Source organism: Sturnus vulgaris, chromosome 4 (genome assembly GCF_052056855.1).
Source record: "Sturnus vulgaris isolate bStuVul1 chromosome 4, bStuVul1.hap1, whole genome shotgun sequence".
In the NCBI taxonomy this organism is placed as follows: domain Eukaryota; kingdom Metazoa; phylum Chordata; class Aves; order Passeriformes; family Sturnidae; genus Sturnus; species Sturnus vulgaris.
In genome coordinates this window covers 13585453-13605600 of record NC_142246.1, presented here as the reverse complement: position 1 = coordinate 13605600, position 20148 = coordinate 13585453, and the positions used below count along the sequence as shown (strand labels likewise).

Sequence of the window (20148 nt, the reverse complement as noted above, 5' to 3'; positions counted from 1 at the left end):
CTTAGGAGCTTAAGTATTGCAAGGTTAGATTTGCAAGTGGTAATAGTCATTATAACAACAACGGAAGGCAACTCAATGAGAAGTGAAACAATAAAAAGCAAAATGACTCAGGAATGATGTAACCACTTCTGGGTTACTTTAAACAAGGGTGTACTAAAGTGAGTTCACAGGATTACTTAAAGGAATATTAAATTGCTTTGTTATAGATTCAAGTCGTCATTTGTGCTAAAATGTTTCTTAGGAAAACTGAAAAAACTTAGCAGATGTGAGGCATTTTTTTCCTATTAATTTTTGTACTACTGAATGACCTTTATTCTGTTTGATATTATTGGTTTGCTGAGCCTGTAATTTTTTTCCCCTATTATTTTTCAATATTAAATTCTGTCTATAGATGGCACTAACTTCTTGCTATTTCAGAGAATCTAGGAAAGAGCTTCTTGACATATGTAAAACATTTCTTGGCACTTTACATGTCATAATCAACAGTAAGAACATAAAATGACCAGTTTGTAATTTGCTTTAAAAACATAACAAAAAAAGATATATATTTTTTTAAGATTATAATCACTTTCAATGGAAAAGAGATTCAGAATGTCAGCTGTGGTCTTGTAAAACGTATTTTGAATGTCCTTCATACATTTAAAGATTCAACCTTTTGAAAATAAATGAAATGATCTAAAAAAAGAGAATGAATATATCGTAAAGTTCAAGCCCTGTGCTGGCAGCATGAATCTAATAATAGAAAATATTGCTACAAATGTTTCGTTTAAAAAATTTAGATTATGTCTTCATATACCTCTTCTGTTTTTATATCTGCATTCATTAGTTGAAAAAGCAATATGGTTTCTGTATTAGATAGTCTGGAAAGTAGTATTCAGATATTTCAACACAGTTATACTGAATTTAGTGTGTTTATGTAAAACTAAGCATTTGTCTAAGCATTAAGACGCAGCCTTTTTACACCGTATGCAATAAATAGCAAATAACCTTTCACAGTTGTGAAGCATTACGATACTGTAATTGACATCATTAGCACATTGATTTCGGCAATTAATCCAAATTTAAGCCTGTTTAGTAGCATGTTTCTTCCTGTGTGTTACCTTATGCTCTTTTTCTTTTTCTTTGTCCTATTGCTTGGCACCACTGAGAAAAGTTCAGTTCCATCCTCCTGCCACCCCCACTTCAGATACTGATAGACATTGAAGAGGTCCCTTCTCAGCCATCTTTTCCTGAATTAAACAGGGTCAAATTCCTCAGCCTTTCATCATAAGTGAGATGCTCTAGCTTTGTAGCCCTCCCCTGGACATGCTCCATGAGCTCCGTGTCTCTCTTGTACTGAGGAGCCCAGAACTGGACACAGCTGTCCAGATGTGGCCTCAGTAGAGCTGAGTAGAGAGACAGGATCTCATCCCTTGACCTGCTGGCAATGTTCTCCATAATGCACCCCAGGGTACCATTGGCCCTCTTGGCCACAAGGGCACTGCTGGCTCAGGGACAGCTTGGTGTCCACCAGGATAAAATCTTTGAAGCAGATCTAAAGTGCAGAGTTTAAACAGAAAAATTATGTTCAGATATCTCCATCTGAGAAGACTAAAAGCTTTAGAATATGAAAGCACAGATTAAGCTGCAAATGTTTTAAATAACTCTAGTCATTTATTTAAATTGGTACCAGATGACTGAAGTGTAACAAATAGAGCATTTGTTTTAAAAGCAAGGTAAGGAGGCCATCAAGGCACTACAGAGTCATTAGTTTAAAATCAGTAAATCCAGCCTACAATTTGCATTAAAGAATCCTTAAGATATGGATACAAACAAAATCGACACCAAATGCATTATGGATTTAGCAGTTTAAACTGATAGATTATCCTTAGTAAATTGATTTATCCTTCACAGAAATCCTGAACCTGAAGCCTGAACTTCATAGAGTAATAGGAAAAAATATTATGGACAGCACAGAAATAAAAATTAGCTGACAAACAAGGGCAGCTTAATGTAACACGGAAGAACAATTAGACTCCCAGAGTTCTCTGAAGTTTGTTTTTGCTGCCAATCTGATGCAATATTTTCAAAAGTGAAATTCATACAAGAAGTAAGTTTAGCTAAACTTAGGGTGTCCAGAAACACATCTGTTACAAACAAGAAACTGGAAAAAATATTAAGTGCAAATTCAATACCTAAAATTTTTGCAGTGATGTAAACACAATTCAGTCAATCTTTCTGAAATTTTATATTCACGAGATAGGAACACTGTGCTCAAGGCTACTTTGTTTTGTGTTTCTTTGGGTGTAATTACATAGTCCTTGGTTTTCAGAAGAAAATAACAATTTGAAATAATGTCTATGAAAGACAGTGATGTTAATGTGGTTAGTGGTGTTAATGTGTCCTCAGAACATGAAGCATATACTGACAATATGGAAATGCTCTCAGGAAAATTTATTTCACTTGCAATTCATTTTGTTCCTGCTGTAATTGGACAAAGGAGTTGAGTAGCTGCCAGAGAAAATGAGAAGCTGAGCACTCAATCACCATGCCTGAGATTCCAAAATTTTAATTGCATCATTCACTGCAAGACTTTGGGGGGAAAAGTTCTGAAGAAAGAACACATCATGAGTATTGTATTGCTGACAGTCTATTTTCTTATTCCAGATGTCTCAATCACTGCCAAACAGCATTACCCAGTTCTGAGGAGAGCTCCTCTAGTGTGGACAGCTCCTGCACCAGTCACTGGGGAAAGGCAGGCAGATTATGTAGGTGAAGAATGGGATTATATGGATTTTCAGGGGAAAAGTAGAACAATAAAATTCCTCAGTTATGTTTCTGTATTTAAATTAAGCTGAACCCGTAATGTGCACAAATTTCAATCGTGGTGTTGTACTGTCTCATTTGAAAGTACTTGATTGAGATGTTGGGAGCCAGATTGACAGTGGAGCTAGCTAATTTTGCAGATACCCACTGTCATGAGCAAAATCTGTTTCTAACCCTGCAGGTGTCTAAAACTTCTTTTGCATCTGCATCCCCCTGGGAAGGATGTTGGTGCACTGCTATAGCCAGCAAAGTCTTCACAGCATTGAGATACTTGGCAGGTGATTAAGGCCTTTCCTGCCAAGGTTCACAAAATTTTCACCTACTTTACCTGGAGTCTCCAACCAACAGATGTGCTCAGGCATGAAATAATTAACAGTGCATTGGCCCAGAACAAGAAAATGAAAATTCACATGAGTCTATTGCTTTCAGTTCAGGGTAATCACTTGGAGGTGCAAGGCCTGCCTCTGTGCCAATAAATGTTCCAATCACTGAATCACTTTCCAGACTGGTGGGGAATATCTAGAGGGTGGAGGCAGGAAGGAAAATGAGCAGATGAAGAAAATATATTGTTTCTATTTGTGATGGTGGAGGTGGGCTACTTGGATTGTTTACATTTCCAATAATGAAGGAGAGCTAATTGGCTGGCAATGGAAAAGTGTAAAAGGTGAAGGTGTAGATCTCTGAGGTGTCAGCATTTTAAAGGAGGAAAATACTCTGGAGAAGCCATTGCTGCATCTCTGCCTTTCTGGTGAGTCCCGAGTCTGTGTTCTGGTTGGAGTGGAAAACCTCTGAAAGGAGTGGGTAGGAAATTCTCCTAGCCAGGTGGCTGTTCAGCTGACATTGCAGCATTCAGCTCCCACACCAGTGGAGGGATAATCCCAGTGCTAACTATTGTTTATCAGCTCCTCTTTTGAGATTTTGAAAAAAAAATGATGGTTTCTGGGCATTTGGAAGAAGTTTGGTGTTGAGAATCTTCAAGAATATTAGGACACTAACAAGAAATGCAGTTTAAATTACCCTCTCTTTCAGAGTTATCTACCACACTGACTATCAAAATCCCTCTTCAAGGATATCTCAGCACCTAGCTGATGAGTTTTTAACACTCCCCATGCTAGAGTGGCTAATTTGAAAAGTCTGCATTTACAGTGTAGAAGGTGATCTAAAATTTAGGTCTCTAAAATCCCCAAGATTCTCCCATGAATTTATTCATTTGTGGTATTTTAGGAATGGCACTCAGCACACTGAGAATGTTAACAGATGCAAATGTAAAGTGCCACTGAGTACATTTTTAAAGCCAAATGAGTGTTGTTCAGAATAACTTCCAGCCAAAGTTGGAAAAGTTCCATAGAAAACTGAGATGAAATTTAGTAAGTTGCAGCATGACAGATATAGAAGTGTCCTAGAATCTTGCTAGCACATGACAGACATGTTAAACCTTCCACAGTCAAGTCAATGTTTGAAATAACTTAGAGAAGAGCAGTCCTATTCATGCTAGATAAACCCCTACATTTAGATTCAAAGGTAGCTAGTTCCTGTGATAATTATTAAATCAAACAGACAGTGAGAGGTGCCTGTATCAGCTAGCAGTACTTGATGCTGAAATGGTCAGGGAGAAAGCTGCTTTAACTCTGGAGTTTATTAAAAATAAGGAATGGACTGCATAGTTTTCATATAAGAAATTCCTACCTCAAAATTTACCACTATAGGTACATTAAAACTTTATTACCCTTACTGTCTTCCCATTATTGTCTTAAAGCATTGGTTTCCAAATAAATGCAACAACAGACGTGCTTGAGAATGTTCCTTAGGTTTATAAAAGGTACATGGAAAAAATTCTGTTTAAAGTAATGGCAGAACAATAAACTGATCTGCCAAGTAGCAACTTCTAAATTTCTCATAAATGATCCCTCTGCTTTTCCTATACCTCAGGTTTGAAGGCATTTGGGAACAGACTCAACATCTTAGAGCTGTGCTCTAATATGGGCACAACATGTAGCTATTATTTCCACTTTACTCCCCTGAGAGATGATGTACAATAGGTAGGAAATCTCACAGGAAATTCTTTCCTGTAAAGTGCTCATTCTGAAGTTCAGTTGTGCAAAGCCCTTATTCTCTGGTCAGTCTTTGGCTTCTCTTAGTGTTTAATGGGAAACCTTGGAATTAAGACCTTAACTAAATTATTTGTGTGTCTTACTTTCAGATGTTATTTGGCTAAGACATTAAGAGTGTCTCTAACAGGTGATAAACTGCTACTGCCTGACACAAAATGGTACAGCACAGTGATCAGTTACTTTTATTCCTGGTATAGAAACACTTTTTAGTTGCTGTCTATTTCATAAATAGCAGCTCATGATATTTATGCATGCTTCATGCATGTAATTTGATGAATGTGGGAATCTTACTAAAACCTGACTTGCTGAAGGATGACTGATTTATCTCAGAGAAATAAATGAATGATGTGAACTCATTTGAACCTATGAACTGTCATTCTGCCATTTTTAAATGCATCTTTTGTAGGTGACAGACTTTGTAGATTACATGGACTGCAGTTTTCTTTCACAGCAGCTTTGTTGTATGCAGCAAAATAACTGATTCTCATTTGAGTACTCATAAGTAACAAACCACGAAGTTTTTTATGTAATTAGAGCTTAAAGGTACTGCAATAAATTATTTCCTTGTTAGTCTGATTCAATCTGTATTACCTATTTTAGTAACTGGCTTGCTTTTAATGGTTTGTTGCCATTCTTTGAAATGCTATGCAAAGTATATTCAGCCCTGTAGACAACAGAAGTGAATTTAATTTAAAAAATTCATATTTAAAATGTATGACCTGACTATTGTTCCTCAAAAATCTGAAAAAAGCTTTATTTTTTTTCTGTTCATGTTTTGTATATAAATATAGAGGAGGCAGCAACACAAAAAGCATAAGAAACATAGCTTATGAAACTTGCTAAAATGATCAATGTATTTTATCCCACAGGAATATTTTTTCCCCATTCTCTTTGCTGAGCATTGAAAAAGTAATTTTGCCAGCGTGAATTCTTATTTGTTATAAAGTCAATTATTCTGTTAGTCTGTGTTTTACTTAAGAAATGTGATTGTGGCCTGCATCACAAGTGTTTTCCTTCAAGTTCATTTCAAACAGGTTTTGGTACCAGGGATGGCTGATGCACAGTTCTTGCATTTTTACAGGTCTGCTCTCAATGGTGATATTGTTAGTTATGAAGCTCGAGTGAGTAAAGAAAAGGTAAGCCATAAAGTAAAAGTGATCAAGACTTTAGTGAGGTCAGATACATTGGGTTTTTTTTTGCAGTTATTCATTCTACTAGAATTTACTAGGGCAGAGGGGTAAAAATCAATCATTCACCTGGATGCTTAGCTTGACATCTGAGCCATTTACATCACTAAATTTGCCTTCTTTATGCAGTTCTATCAGTGTACTGAAAGAGTTAAATACTCACACACTCACACACACATACACACAAAGATGTGAGGGGAATTATTGGCTTAACATCGAAAGTCTGTCAAAAAGGAGAAGAACTAAAAAGTGAGGTTTCTTCAAAGTTCTTCTTACTGTATATTTGTTTGAGGATTGCCTCCTCCTGCCCACCTTTTGTGATAGTTACTCCTCCATTTGACCTGAATCCCTGAATGTCTGACTGGACATAGGCTGTTGGCTCTGTAGTCAACTGCGTCGTGTAAAGAGGCTCAAAAATACCCATGACTGCTGAGTCAGGGAGTGGAGAACTCACAGAAAGACTGTGACAGACAAAGAATGCCTGATGCCTTGTCTAGGCAGTCTTTGTCCAGGAAAATTCCCTGATCTTGAAAGCTGTGCCCTCCTGTGAGAATGGCAGTTCTATTTAGACCCCCCTGTCCTGGCAGTGCCTCCACTGGGGAGGAAGGAATTTTTGGCTCCCTAAATCTGTGCTGGAGCCTCGTGTATAGAACTAGTGATACACAAATTAATTATTACAGCCATAACGTGGATGTAGCTATTGGTACCCTGTTGTTCTTTGGCTCACTGGCAATTCTCAGGGATTTGTCTCATGGTAGAACAATTCTATTTATTGTGGCTTTGCTGTACACCCAGAAAAATAGGTTGTGGCTATTAACCAGTGAGAATATCTTACTGTTTTAATGTTGTGCATAAAAGTTCCCTGACTGTTCAGAGCAGTAACAGAAGATCTTTGTTGTGAAATCACAAGAAACCTCTTTCTGGCACCCAAGAATCTTTTGCTGAAACTGATTTATATGCCAATTATCTCCCATGTGGACATATAAATCATCTGTGTTTTATTAGAAAAATACTACCAAGTTCTGACAAAGGGTACTCTCAGTAGGTTCAGTTGTTTGTTCCCGTCTTAAAAGAGGAATGTTGAAATCTGTTGTGTGAGCAGGAATTCCTGGCAAAATAAACTCCCAGGAATGCTGGAGACATAACTGTTTCTCTCAGCTAATAAACACTGCAGGATTTTATTAAACTAGTACAGCCAGCACCAGAGCAACTGCCCCAAACTTTCCACCTATTGCAAAAAAAGGAAGAATAGATACATTTCACAGAGAAGAAGTAATATGGTACTTAGTCTTTAAGAGGCACATACCTGAAGGGAGATGGGCTGTGGTGTCTTGTGTGCTGGAGAAAACTGCTCTTGGTTTCAGTGGTTTTGGAGTGATTCTTCTATCTTCTCAACAGTGCTTTAACAAAAATATTGGACTCTGTTATTACTTTGGATAAAGTCTCCAAAGTAGCACCTAATCCTGAGCTGTTTGGAAGTTAAGTGTTTCATGGAAATAGTACTTAGCACTTAGGCAATGTGGAAGGTTGGTCTGCTCTGAGTTATTCTGGACTAATTTATATTTGTGTTCCTGAGCTCAGTGTCTGTGTTTATTTTTGGCCAGCTTTTTCTTTTTCTCTTTTTTTTAACCTTTTTTTTCCCCCCTCATGTTAACATGGACAGTTTGGTGAAACTAGATACATGAAAGCCACCGGCAGATGCACACATCTGTCAAAGGGATTGACGTCAATGAAATGGGAGAAGCAATCTGCTCAATGGAGACACTGTAGTCACCTCACAGTTAAGGAAAAATGTGGTTATATTTTTCCATTGTGGCTATAGGTGGGTCCCATTGAATCCATGCAGGTTACACTGAATTCTAGAATTCAGTGGTGGTGCAATGAAATTATGAGGGAGATGTCAAGAGAGATGTCTGTGATACAGAATTATTTAAGAGTGCCTTTGGTAATAAAAGAGAAAAAGACACTAAAGAGTTGTTGAGATTAGAAAGTGTGAAATTTTTTAAAATTAAAACTGTGAATTACAGTTAAATTTTTTATAGTAAGAATGAGTTTTGAGGCACAGATATTGTATAAATCCCAACATATTTTCCTAAACATCACTTGTGAGAAATAGTCACATTCCTCACTGAAAGACAAGAACTCCTATCTGGCACCAAAGCATTTAGTAACTAAGGTGAAAGAGGAATTCCATTGAAAAACATGGGCAAAGCAACGGGCTTTTGGTTTACTGCAATGTACACAAGGTGTGGTCAGTTCTTGCTGCAGCATAGGACTAACCTTTACAAGGCCATCTAATTGGCTGCAGCAATGACTTTTTTTTTTAGCTGGAGAACTGCACAGAGAAAAGTTATTCCTTACATGAAATAGCAAAGATTTTAAAAACTTGTTTTTAATTTTTTACATAAATTATGTTAGGCCAATTGGGGGAAAAATTATTTGAGAAAAGTCAGTGGATACTTTCTAGTTTCAAGCATCAGATACTGAGGTGGGAAATTTGGCTTCAAACTCTTGTTCTGAACCAAACAAAACAGGGCTTTTGGATACAGTTTTAAACCTACTTCCATGTGATGCAAAAATGTGGCAACAGAAATACTGATTGTTTTGTAAGAAACTTCATTCTGGATCTGATCAATATCATGTCAGCAAAAGTTTTACTGTACTTGATATATTTGGGTCAAGAAAAAATATTTTAAGAAATAATAGTTTTTTTAAATTTTTTTCCTATGGAAACTTGTTTCTAGAATAGTTTGAGAAATGTATTACCTGAGTTAACAAGCCATAATCAACAAATGCATGTATCTATGAGTTTAAGGCAAATGGCAAATGTTTAGATTTAAAAATAATAATTTTTTTAATCTCAGGTGTTCTGTATATAAATAATATATGAATAGAAAATCACGTGACTACATCAACACATAAAAGTTAGAACTCTACAATTGCCTTTGGAAAGTAGCAGAGGAAGGAAGGAAGGAAGGAAGGAAGGAAGGAAGGAAGGAAGGAAGGAAGGAAGGAAGGAAGGAAGGAAGGAAGGAAGGAAGGAAGGAAGGAAGGAAGGAAGGAAGGAAGGAAGGAAGGAAGGAAGGAAGGAAGGAAGGAAGGAAGGAAGGAAGGAAGGAAGGAAGTTTTTCTTCTGAAATTATTTTTTTTCCTGAATAAGACCCTTTTAGATCTGCTGAACTAATTTATTGCCCATGGCCTTATGCTCCATGGAGCAGAGTTTACATCAGAACCTCAAGAAACATAGAGATGTTGAATTTTGTTTTTCCAGAAGAAAAGAATGTATTTGTGGAGTGTTTCCATTTTCACAGCCTGTCACTCAAACAATGCTATTGGCAAGCTTGGCCTGCTTTTTTCCGGTGCTAACAGAAGAGAGCCAGGTGGCAGATAAGAAATGGGATGGGAAAGAGCAAGAAGAAACTTAAAAAGACCACTGGAGGAGGTAATTAGAGAAGCCTGTGGCTGAAATTCTTTCATAGTGCATAATATTTTCCATACTTCAAAATTGGATAGTTCTTTAGTGGATGGAAGAAAAGATGTAAAAAATGTAACTTAATAGAGGAAAATATGCACACAGCACATCCTCTAATTTGCACTTACTTTGCAGTAAGTGGAATTTCTGCAGAAGTATATACTTTACTCTCACATGATTAAATTTTGTTTCTAAAAATGTTTTTACACATGAAACTGGGAATCATGCTATTTTGAAATCCTGAGATAGTCACGATGTGTTTTTGCAATTTTCTTAGTCTGATTCTTGTTTGTTAGCATGGTAGCTCTAGTAACATGTCCTGTACAAGAACAAAAAAGAAGGTATCAAGATACTGCTACAAGGGAGAAAGAGTCTACAAAATAATTCTAACCCTGAGTGGGCAGACATGGGAATACCCTGTAGTCTGTGCTTGTCAGAGTAACTTTTTATTGATTTAGAAAGGGATGATCCTGGTAGCACGTCCAGAACTGTCCCATTTACATCTGATTTCAGAGTAGTATTTCAAGTGTCTACACAGTTTGTCACGGTCATGGCAAATGTACAACTGTGCCACTGTCAGGAAAATCCAAGCGAATGGTAGACTGGTTAAACAGTCTGCAAAATATGCACGCAAATACCACATATTACTTTGAGAGTGTCCACAGTACTTCTCTGTTCTTTTTTATAATTTTAAAAAACTCATTTAAGAAAATTTTATTGGCGAGAATATTCATAAAGTGCTTTGGCTACATCTGTGAATAGCAAGAGCCATCCCAGAAATATTTGCATAGGCATCATCACTGCCTCTTACATGTTCAGAAGTTGTTTATTCAGAGAGGATAAGCACAGTTGTGCAAAATATATAAAGAAGCAGTATTAGATATCATGAAATAACTGTAGGTTGACATCTCCTTGGCATATCAACAGTTTCATTCAAGAAATCACCGAACAACAGGTAATTTAAAGGTAGGTAGCACATAATATTCCCAAAATTGTTTGAAAAGTTGTAATAAAAGGCCTAAAAAGAGATGATGTACAAATTCAGTTGAGAAATCAAGCCATGGGAGTGAGTAATATGTAGAAACAGCTATTAAGTGAATTTGTAGGTTTTCTGTCTGTGGATGTCTTCAGCTCCAGGAAGGATTTCCTTCCACCTCTCCCTCCCACAAGATTTATTCACAAAGCACAAACTATTTGGCCTACTGAGGGAGTTAGTAGATGAAGTTTTATAGCTGGTTAAATACAAGTAGGCAGACTAGATGATCTAATGATCCATAGTCTGAAAATATATTAATATAGAGGTCTTAACTTACTGAATATATTTATTAAATAGATAGTTTTCAAAGAAACCTATGGCAAGTAGACACCTAAATCCCCATAAAATTAAATCTCATTCAGTGCATTTTCCAGTCACTTCTGTCCAGCTTCTCTGCCTTTTCTTACTATAAGTGTGGAATAAAAGTATCCCTGAGAAAAAAACCAGAATAACATTCTGATTATTTAACACCTCCTGAAACTCTGAATTTCTTTATGGACTCCAAACAAAATCTTTTTAATACAGGATCAGAAAAGTGGAATTTGGTCATATTTCCTAACATGCAATGTAAACATATTTGGTTTGTAAATATTGGAGTGTTTTCTTCAGCTTCCAAACTAATCTAATCCTGGCACTATTTACAGAAAAGGGGATTAGTGATTCCATTTTTCCTTTTTTTTTCCTTGAGACTTGACAGATTGGTGGTAATCAAAACCTGCAAATAGCATATACTATCACAGAATCAAAGAATTACAGACTCACAGAATGGGTTGGTTAGGACACAGCTGTCCAGATGTGGCCTCAGTAGAGCTGAGTAGAGAGACAGGATCTCATCCCTTGACCTGCTGGCAATGTTCTCCATAATGCACCCCAGGGTACCATTGGCCCTCTTGGCCACAAGGGCACTGCTGGCTCAGGGACAGCTTGGTGTCCACCAGGACATCCAGGTCTTTTTCCACAGAGCTGCTTCCCAGCAGGTCAGCTCCCAGCCTGTGCTGGTGCCTGGGTTATTCCTCCATTGGTACAGGACCCTGCATTTGCCCTCGTTGTATTTCAGATGGTTCCTCTCTGCACATAGATAATGTTTCTGCAGCAATGTATATGAAGTGAGGGAGAGATTTTTCCGTGTCATCTCACCTGACATGACTGGTGTCACCTGGATAGCACCTTTGTCCATTCCAGACACCACTCTTTATCATTTAAAAGAAACAAGTATGAGGTTAGAGCAACCAGAGATTCTTCGGAAAATAGTTTAAATGCTCTGATCAAAAAAGTTATATGCTAGGCTTTTAACCAAAAGTTTCAGTTCTGAAATTCTCTTTTATATTAATACCTACTCCTGAAAACATCTGGCTCTCAACCTCTCAGATGCTAAAAGACTCACCTTGCTATAAGACTCACCTTGGTGCCTTCAATGGGAACACATTTGTCAGTGTTTAGCTTCCCTAAAAGCATTGTCACAATCCATTCACTTAGGTCCCTCCTTATCTGTCTGTCCTGCTTCCAGGCCTTGATGCCTTGGCTGCAGCTTCCTCAGAGCACATTAATGGGACTGGTCTGTGCAGAAAATAAAACAAAACAAAAACCAAACCAAACCAAACCAAACCAAACCAAACCAAACCAAACCAGAAGACAGTAGAGGAACTTACTATTTTTTAAAAAGACATCAGTTAGATGTGTTTTGCTGTTAAGCCTGGTCAGTAGAGTTGAAGTGAAACATTTCTGCTGAGCCTTAATTGACTGAATGGACATCATCTGCTACAAGCAACATGAGCTTAGGCACCAACCACAAGGGTTTAACCACTTATCACTGCAAGTTTTGGAAAATATTTTATTCCTTAAAAACTTAGCTGCTGAACATGCACCTACTGCCTGGGAGGCAACACTTCAATTTCCACAGCTATTTTACTTCTGTATTTAGTAAAAGTGATATGATTTAGATACCTCAATTCCTAAAGTTTCTTGAAGAGTATCTCATCACCTGTAAAAGCAAGTTTCCATGCCATTTCACTCCAGATTTTAAAAGTGATTCCCCAATTAAAGACTTAACAGGTTTTTCAGCCCTCTGACTTTTACATCATCTTTACTTGCCAGTTTGGTTCTTTATTGAGAGTCTTTCACCCACAAGTCAGAGTGAATAATCTTTATCATAGCCAAGAGCATGTCTTTGAAGATTGCACATTTGCTCCTGGGTGTAATCACCTTAACAGAGAGTATTGTTCAGTTCAGTTTTCCCTCCTATTGCCCAGGACAAATCCTTGGAGCATTATAGTGAGATAAATTACACAGTGGCTCTGTAAAATTAGCTGATGATATTTCAGAGCAACAAATTTGCAGTACAAAAAGTAGTATCCACAATTCAATTGGCATCACAGCTTCCTCTGTCACAAGCCCAAGTGACATTGAGAGCACTGCACTGTTGGAGTTTTCTGTGCTGTTAAACAGACACCAGCATCCTACTCATGCATGGGAGCCCAAATGTCTGAAGGAATATGTTTCACCCGTAGTAGAGGGTGATGCCATTCCTAAATTCCAGTGTGAGTAATTTCTTCCTGCTAATGTAAAATTCCTTTGCTTTCATTCAGGTATAATGTTTGCCACTTTCCCCCCTTTGCTACATTTCTGGAGAAATTGATCAACAAATTGGAAGTACTGGCTCTTAGTTTCTACCTCAATTTGTAAGGCCATTTTATTAATCTAAACTATAATTACCACTACATTAAACATTGTGTCCAAGACAGTAATTTAAAAATAAGAATTTGAGAGTCTCCATCCAGTTTTTCTCCTGATTTTATTTGAACAGACTTGAAACAAATTAAATGATTCATGAGTTCATCTTGGTTGGATATCAGTATTTTTTCTGATGCAGAAAGGCTAATGATCTGGAAAGTGACAATAAAAATATTCTAAATGCTACTCTAATTCTAGCAGAAGCAACTATGTTCTGGTAATTTCCCTTCAGAGCTTCTGGAACTGTGGTGTCAGCAATTACACAGGGACTAGCTAGTACAGGGACAATCAACACAGTGGGCTGTATTGCAATGCTCTTTCAAAGATATTATTAGGACTTTTCAGAATATATATTTCCACTTAGTTTACCTAAGGAAGCGTTTTTGGATGTTTTGGGTGTTTCTGGTGTCACATCTACAGAAGGGCTAAGGTGAGTGCAGTGACTTAAAGGGTAACAGTATAATTTGGCCAGATAGAAATCAAATAGTTGAGAAAGGCTATTGCAGTTGGCTCAGCCTGCTGCAGGGGTAGCTCCAGTGCAGTCCTCAGAGGTGCTTTCTAGTCTTTAGTCCTACTGAGCTACCAAAATGTTGGGCTGCTTCATGCAGTCCTGAGTCACCCTTCAGTATCTTGCTTCAACTGCTAAGATAGTAATCTGTGGATTTGTATATGAATATTATTATTTTATAATATAGCTGTAGTAATAATGTAATATGTGGGTCTCTATTTTGACATCACCATGTCATTCTGTGAACGTGCAGGAGAAGACAAGCAAATTACTTCTAGAAGAAATTTTGTGGGGGTGGGTTTTTTTTCTTCTCAAATTGAATAAAAGAGATAAAAATATTCCAGTACTTAAAAATTAAATCAGACACTGTTTTGAGCATAAGTATATAACATTCAGTAATAGATGACCAAGTGTAGGATTTGACTTTCATACTGTATTACTCCTATATTATTATTTCTTGAGCACTGAAGTGTGTAAGGCACCTCTGAAAACAAAAGGACAAACTTATGAGTAATTATGCCATTTGCAACTTCCACTGGATATAATGGCTGAAAATAATTGTTATGAAACACCTTTGAAGATCGTACTGTAAGTGTGAGTGTAAAAGCATGAAATTAAAAACCCTTGCAATGCAGATGACAGTTGCCTGGGCAATAGAAAGGGCTTTTTTTCATCTTTCTAATATAGCTACAGAATCTGTTTCTTTTCACAAAAGTTCAACCATGCCGGGATGAGAAAATGGCAGTGAAAAATAGATGTTCTCTGAAGGCAGTGACCAGATAGGACTTTAGATTTTAGAGGAGAAATTTAAGATACGGATCCAAAAATAGCTCTCTCAGAGCCTGGCACACTGGGATGCACATCTTGAGGGAATTTGCTGCAAGGGGGACCAGCACCTGCACAGGCACCTTTTATGAAACAATGGTGTTTCAACTGTTGTCAGGAAAGGACTAAGAGTCTTTGAGCCAATACTTTCATTCTGTTCATTCCAGGAGAGCCATCAGACACTTTTTTTTTCCTTCCCCCCACTCCCCGCTCGACTTGAGGTGAAAAGAGCAACCCGAACTTTGTTTTTCCTCTTATGCTGACATTTCTGAAGAATGCTTAAAAATTAGCTCAGCACCTGCAACATTATTAATAGCTTTGTGCCACTAGCCCTTAGTAGCAGAATCCCAGCCTATCTTCATGAAAACCCGGATACATATAAATATTCTTCTTAGCTGTCTGAGAAAGAAAGAAATTTATGCAGGCTAGAAATTATATGTGGGCTATTCCATCTGTGTTTCTTATCTGGACTCTTACAGGATCAGGACTACCAGGAAACTTCATGGACCTGAGCTGCCCTTTAGTTTAAATACAACTCTGAAAATTTTGCCATCATCCTGAAGTAACAAATATCCACAGCATTGTTTCCCTTAAGTGTTCTATTCGAAGTTACAAGGCTCACCTCACACTTCACACTAATTACTGACAAAGACCAAGCAGCACTGGTGTAAAGTGCAAGGCACTTGGATTGAACTCAGTCCTGCAAACATTTTGGGCAGCACTTGAGGCTTAAAATACTGATCATTAGCTCTGCCTCTGTTTAGAATCTTGCAGACATTTCATATTTAACACTTATTACTGTACGTGAGAAAACATATTTTGTTCCTTTCAAGATGTGAATAATTATTTTCCCATGTCCTTACTCTTAAAGCATTCACCACCTTTGAGGATCAGTTTCTATATTCGCACGTGAGTCCACTGCAGAGCCAGCTAATAAATATTTAGGCCCAAAAGAAGAAGAGCAGCAGAAGTAGCTTAATTTGTCAATTTCTTTTTTCATCACTCCCTATCATTCCTTAAAAAATTATCTGCCAATGTCACAAGGCTCTTCTTTGATTGATGGAATTTATAAAATAATAGCAATTAGACATTACCTGGAACATTAAATAAATTAATCAGTCTTTGTATTGTAACCAATAATGCAGGCAGTGTGTAAAAAATACATAATTCAGCCACACCTATTATCATTGTATGTAAAGAAAAATAAGCAACAAGCTGGGTTGTATATATGATTATCTCAAGACTGAAAGGAACCACAGTATAATGTCATCTGCATCTAAGTTCATATATTCCACATTTACAGTAGCTGCACATAGTGAGTTCTTATGATACAGCCAACTTTCAGCTAACTTGGCAGCATATATTTTCTCTGCTCTAAGTGGAAAATGAAAAAAAAAATTGGCAATAATTTTGTTTTAAAGTCAGTATCCAACTACCTCCACATGTCTGCATTGTGGGATTAATAGATGAATAACATTTGAAAATTATAAAGTATATATTGAGTGTCTGTTAATACAAAAAATTAAGATTTTCAGAGGATGGAAATATAAACTGCTTTCTGATTGATTGAGAGACAGCTGTAAAGCAGAAAATATATTAGAAAATATCTTAGCCTGCGACAAAACAAAGTGTAACAAAATTGTTGCTGCTTCGAAATAGTATGTGCAGTAATCGAAACTGTAGGCTTTAAAAAAATTATATTGACCTTATAATCATGTATTGACTTTCCTTTGTGTCGGTATTTAAAGAAAAAGATAAACAATAGTGAAGGATTCGCTCCTGCAAGGTGCTAAGCACTCTGGGTCAGACTCTGCAGTACACTGAAGGCTTGTGATTGAGCATCAGGAGTTGTCCCTCTCACTTTAATGGTAACAGAGCAGGACTATGACATTCTTTTCAAATAAACATGTACTCTCCTGTTAGTCTGGATTATGGATAACAGTTCCAGGAATCAAAGCCTAAACGTATAAATAGATTTGTTTTACCAGTCAGCATTTTCCTTTGAAGTCTTTTCAGAAATATTAATGTATTAAATAAAATTTCAGTGTGATTTTTTGGCATTAGAGTCTTTTTTTAATATATAAATGTATGATTTTTAAAGCAAATATATGTTAATTGGGCAGTTCCTGGTTACCTACGTTTGTGTATAGCCTACACCACTCCTGGGAACTACAGTGCTCATTGAATTTAGTTGGTTTCACAGTAATATTCTCCGTGAGATTGTAATAGCATAAAATATGTCCTTGGAGAGATTAGCTGCTACTGTTGATGTCTCAAGGGTTTGGCTTGAATAGACATTCTAAAAAACAAACACACACCAAACAATAAACAAATTATGCAAAATAACAAGCATCAATCACGGTGAAGAATGTTGTCAATTTATATTACATTTGTCCTTGACTTTCAACATGCATTTATAATGTGCCAATGATACAGCTTTTGAAAGTGAGAAGTCATTCAGAAATTCCATGTTAAATGTGGAGCATTGCCAGGTTTCCACAGTGCAGGAGGGTGCCTTGAAGTGCACCTGCTTCTTTTGATCAATTGTACAATGCCTTGCAGGTGCAGGAGGGTGTGTTTGTCCTAGGAGGATGCTCAGCATCTGTGGTTAACCATCTACGCTGGTAATTAGTGTCAGGCATTTTATTTAACTAGTGGAAGATGTGACATAAAATAAGACCTTACCTACTATATCATATCAACCAAAATTCTTCCTTCTGTAAGTTTTGATTCCTTGCTTCCTAAGTGCAACCAGAATAAAAGAATAGTATAATGGAATTCTCAGATAAATAATTGAAGTAATGTTTGTATCCTACATAGTCTCAGCCTTTTGTGCAAAAGAACACTAAACTGAATAAGTTCTCCTATAATGGTGGTACTTTTTATTAGCTCTAGTAAAATGAAAGGTAAGAACTAGTCCTTACTTAATGTTTTGCTTCTGAATATATCCTCTCTAATTACAGGGAGGCTGAGAAGCAGAGAAATTAGAATAAAAATTTCTGAGCCAGCACAAGCCTTTTAAAAGTGAATGTATATGAGTGACTTGGTTACAGGAGAAACCTTTGATAATATCTGTCTCAGAGACCTGTTTAGTGATACTCTCAACTGTGGCACACTTTCTTAAAATGAAGGAGCCTTTCCAAATTGTTCCCATAAGAATTCAAGCAAGATTTGAGGCCACCCCAGGACAGGATCTTCAGCACTTGCACACAATGTCAAAGTAAATGACAAGGAGCTTGGTGTTTGTTTTTTTTTCGGTAAGCATTTCCAACAAAAGCAGGAAGCTACAGGACCTTTAAAAAATGAAGGACTACAGCCTCTGAAAGTAAGTGGAGTGGCAGAGCAAAGATAGTCTGGTTGTTCCATCTGGAAGAGATTATGTTGAAGGTTGAAGTGCCTTTGTCATAGACTTCCCTGCATCTCCCAGGTGTCTCTGAAGAAGCTCTCAAGTTTCAGAGGAAAATGTCGATGTGGATGATGGTGCTCTGAAGTGCCATTGCATGAGATCAGTTCTGCGAAACATCGCATATAAAATATTCTGTCTTTGTTATATCATATGGTGAGATAGCAGAGAAAATGTCCTTGCTCTAAGCAGACATCTAAGGAGGAGAAGTGATTCAGCCAAGAGGTTAACGGGGAACAGAAACTGTCTCACTAGCTCTTGTGGATCTGTCAGTCTGAGGTTGGATCAGAGAAAGGGGAAATTTCATGCCTAAAAATGTGTGTTGTTCCTCTGCCCTCAGGGTTTGATCAAGTAGGTGGAACAACACGCCTTCTTCACAGAGAACTAGACTAAAAAAAAATTTATGAAGTTTTGACACAGCTTTTGACAAAACCATAGAAGATTATGTGCAGAGAGTGCAAAGAGCATATTTTTGAATCAGTATTTTTTCACCACAGGCAATAAAATGGCAAGGAACTGGTTTTCTTTTTAAGCGATATCCCATTCTTTAATTTTCCTCTTAAAGTTATAGCTGGCTAATCCTGTGAAAGCCCCTTCTTGAAGCATGAGTAATGAAACTCCTCACAAGAGACTTCATTGCATTAAGCATGGCTGTTTCAACCTAGAAGTTTTATGAGTGGTGTAGTCACCAAACAGGGAAAAGAAATTAACAGGTTTGTTAACTTGTTCCCTGAATGAATCATCAATTGGTGGAAATTTTGGCCCCTGCAAGCATGTACATCTTGATGATCATTAGAAATACACTGGTTTAACTGAGATTTAAGGTGTCATCTGAGAAACATTAAAAATCAAACAAAACAAACATTTTCAAAATTTTTATTTAAGCAGCATTAAGATCTAAGTCTTACTTTGACTGAACTTTAAATAGCTGGAGTCAACTTGTATCAGCTATCATGCTGACTTATACTCTTTAGAAATCTGAAGAGGATATATTCTGCATGATGCATCTGTTAGGAGGTCCAAGTTGGACCAGAAATCTCTCATCCAAACCTAGTTAACACATACTGCCCTCACAATTTCAACTTCATTTAGACAAGACCAAAATGTTTATAAGATTTCTGTATAGGATATGTATCTTTCATTTGTTTGTTCTTCAAAAGTTATTAGTGTTTCTACCAGCAAACAATATAGTAAGTTTTCAATTCTTAAATGCCCATCTTTGGTGAAAACTGAGATCTTTCTCTAACAGAAGCAAAAATAGTAAGGGTGGAAGCAGTAGAGCAAATGGGGCTGACAGTGGCATGAACTGTTCTAGACTTGGAGTGTGCAGTGACATTTATCTAAGCTTCCCAGACTATGAGGTGGCCAGTCTGAAACTGGGTGTAACGGAACAGGGTTGCCAGCATGAGATGTGCCATGTGCTCCACCAAGCTCTGGTAATAAACTGGTATTTCAACATTTCTGCCAGCTCCTCTTTGCCCCTCTGCCATGCTCTTTTGCATAACTCAGAGGAGGGTTTACCTGGGAGCCATTAGCAGCACTGCATCGACAGAAAGTTTGGCAGTCACACCTTACCAGGAATCATCATCAGCAGCACATCAGTGGTGTCACATTTTCTGCTGCTGTCTCTCACCTGCTCCTCTGTCTGCTTCACACAGCAGACTGAAGTAATTGTGAAGAAAAGCATTTTCTTCCTGCATAGAAACCTATTGCATTGTTCAGGCTGGTGCAGCCAGTCCTATTGCAAAGCCATTATGAGCTACAATTTTCATGTGGTAAGAATGAGTCAGTGTCTTACACCTGCCCTCAGGCTCTTTCTCAAGGTAAAAAAAAAAAACAAACAAAAAACAACAGTACTTTTTTCTGGCATTTTGATATACTCCTCTCATACACATCACACTAACGAGATATCAGTTCCCACTGAATGAACACTCTAATGTTACTTGTCTTTTAACACATGTATAAATTGAAAAATCATAGAAAAATCCTCCCTTTTAAAATAGAAATCAAGGGTTATTATTATTTGAAATACCTTTATTCTGCAAATTATGATGTTAGATACTATATCTGC

The 20148-nt window shown here is 37.2% G+C and overlaps 1 long non-coding RNA gene across 1 annotated transcript; it reads left to right on the top strand.

The window, feature by feature from the left end:
• The first annotated feature begins 9190 nt into the window (after window positions 1-9190).
• LOC148223884 (uncharacterized) lies at window positions 9191-18939 on the top strand. Its single transcript, XR_015803546.1, has 2 exons — window positions 9191-9545; window positions 17638-18939. It is a non-coding gene; the product is annotated as an uncharacterized LOC148223884 (long non-coding RNA).
• The last annotated feature ends 1209 nt before the right edge of the window (window positions 18940-20148 follow it).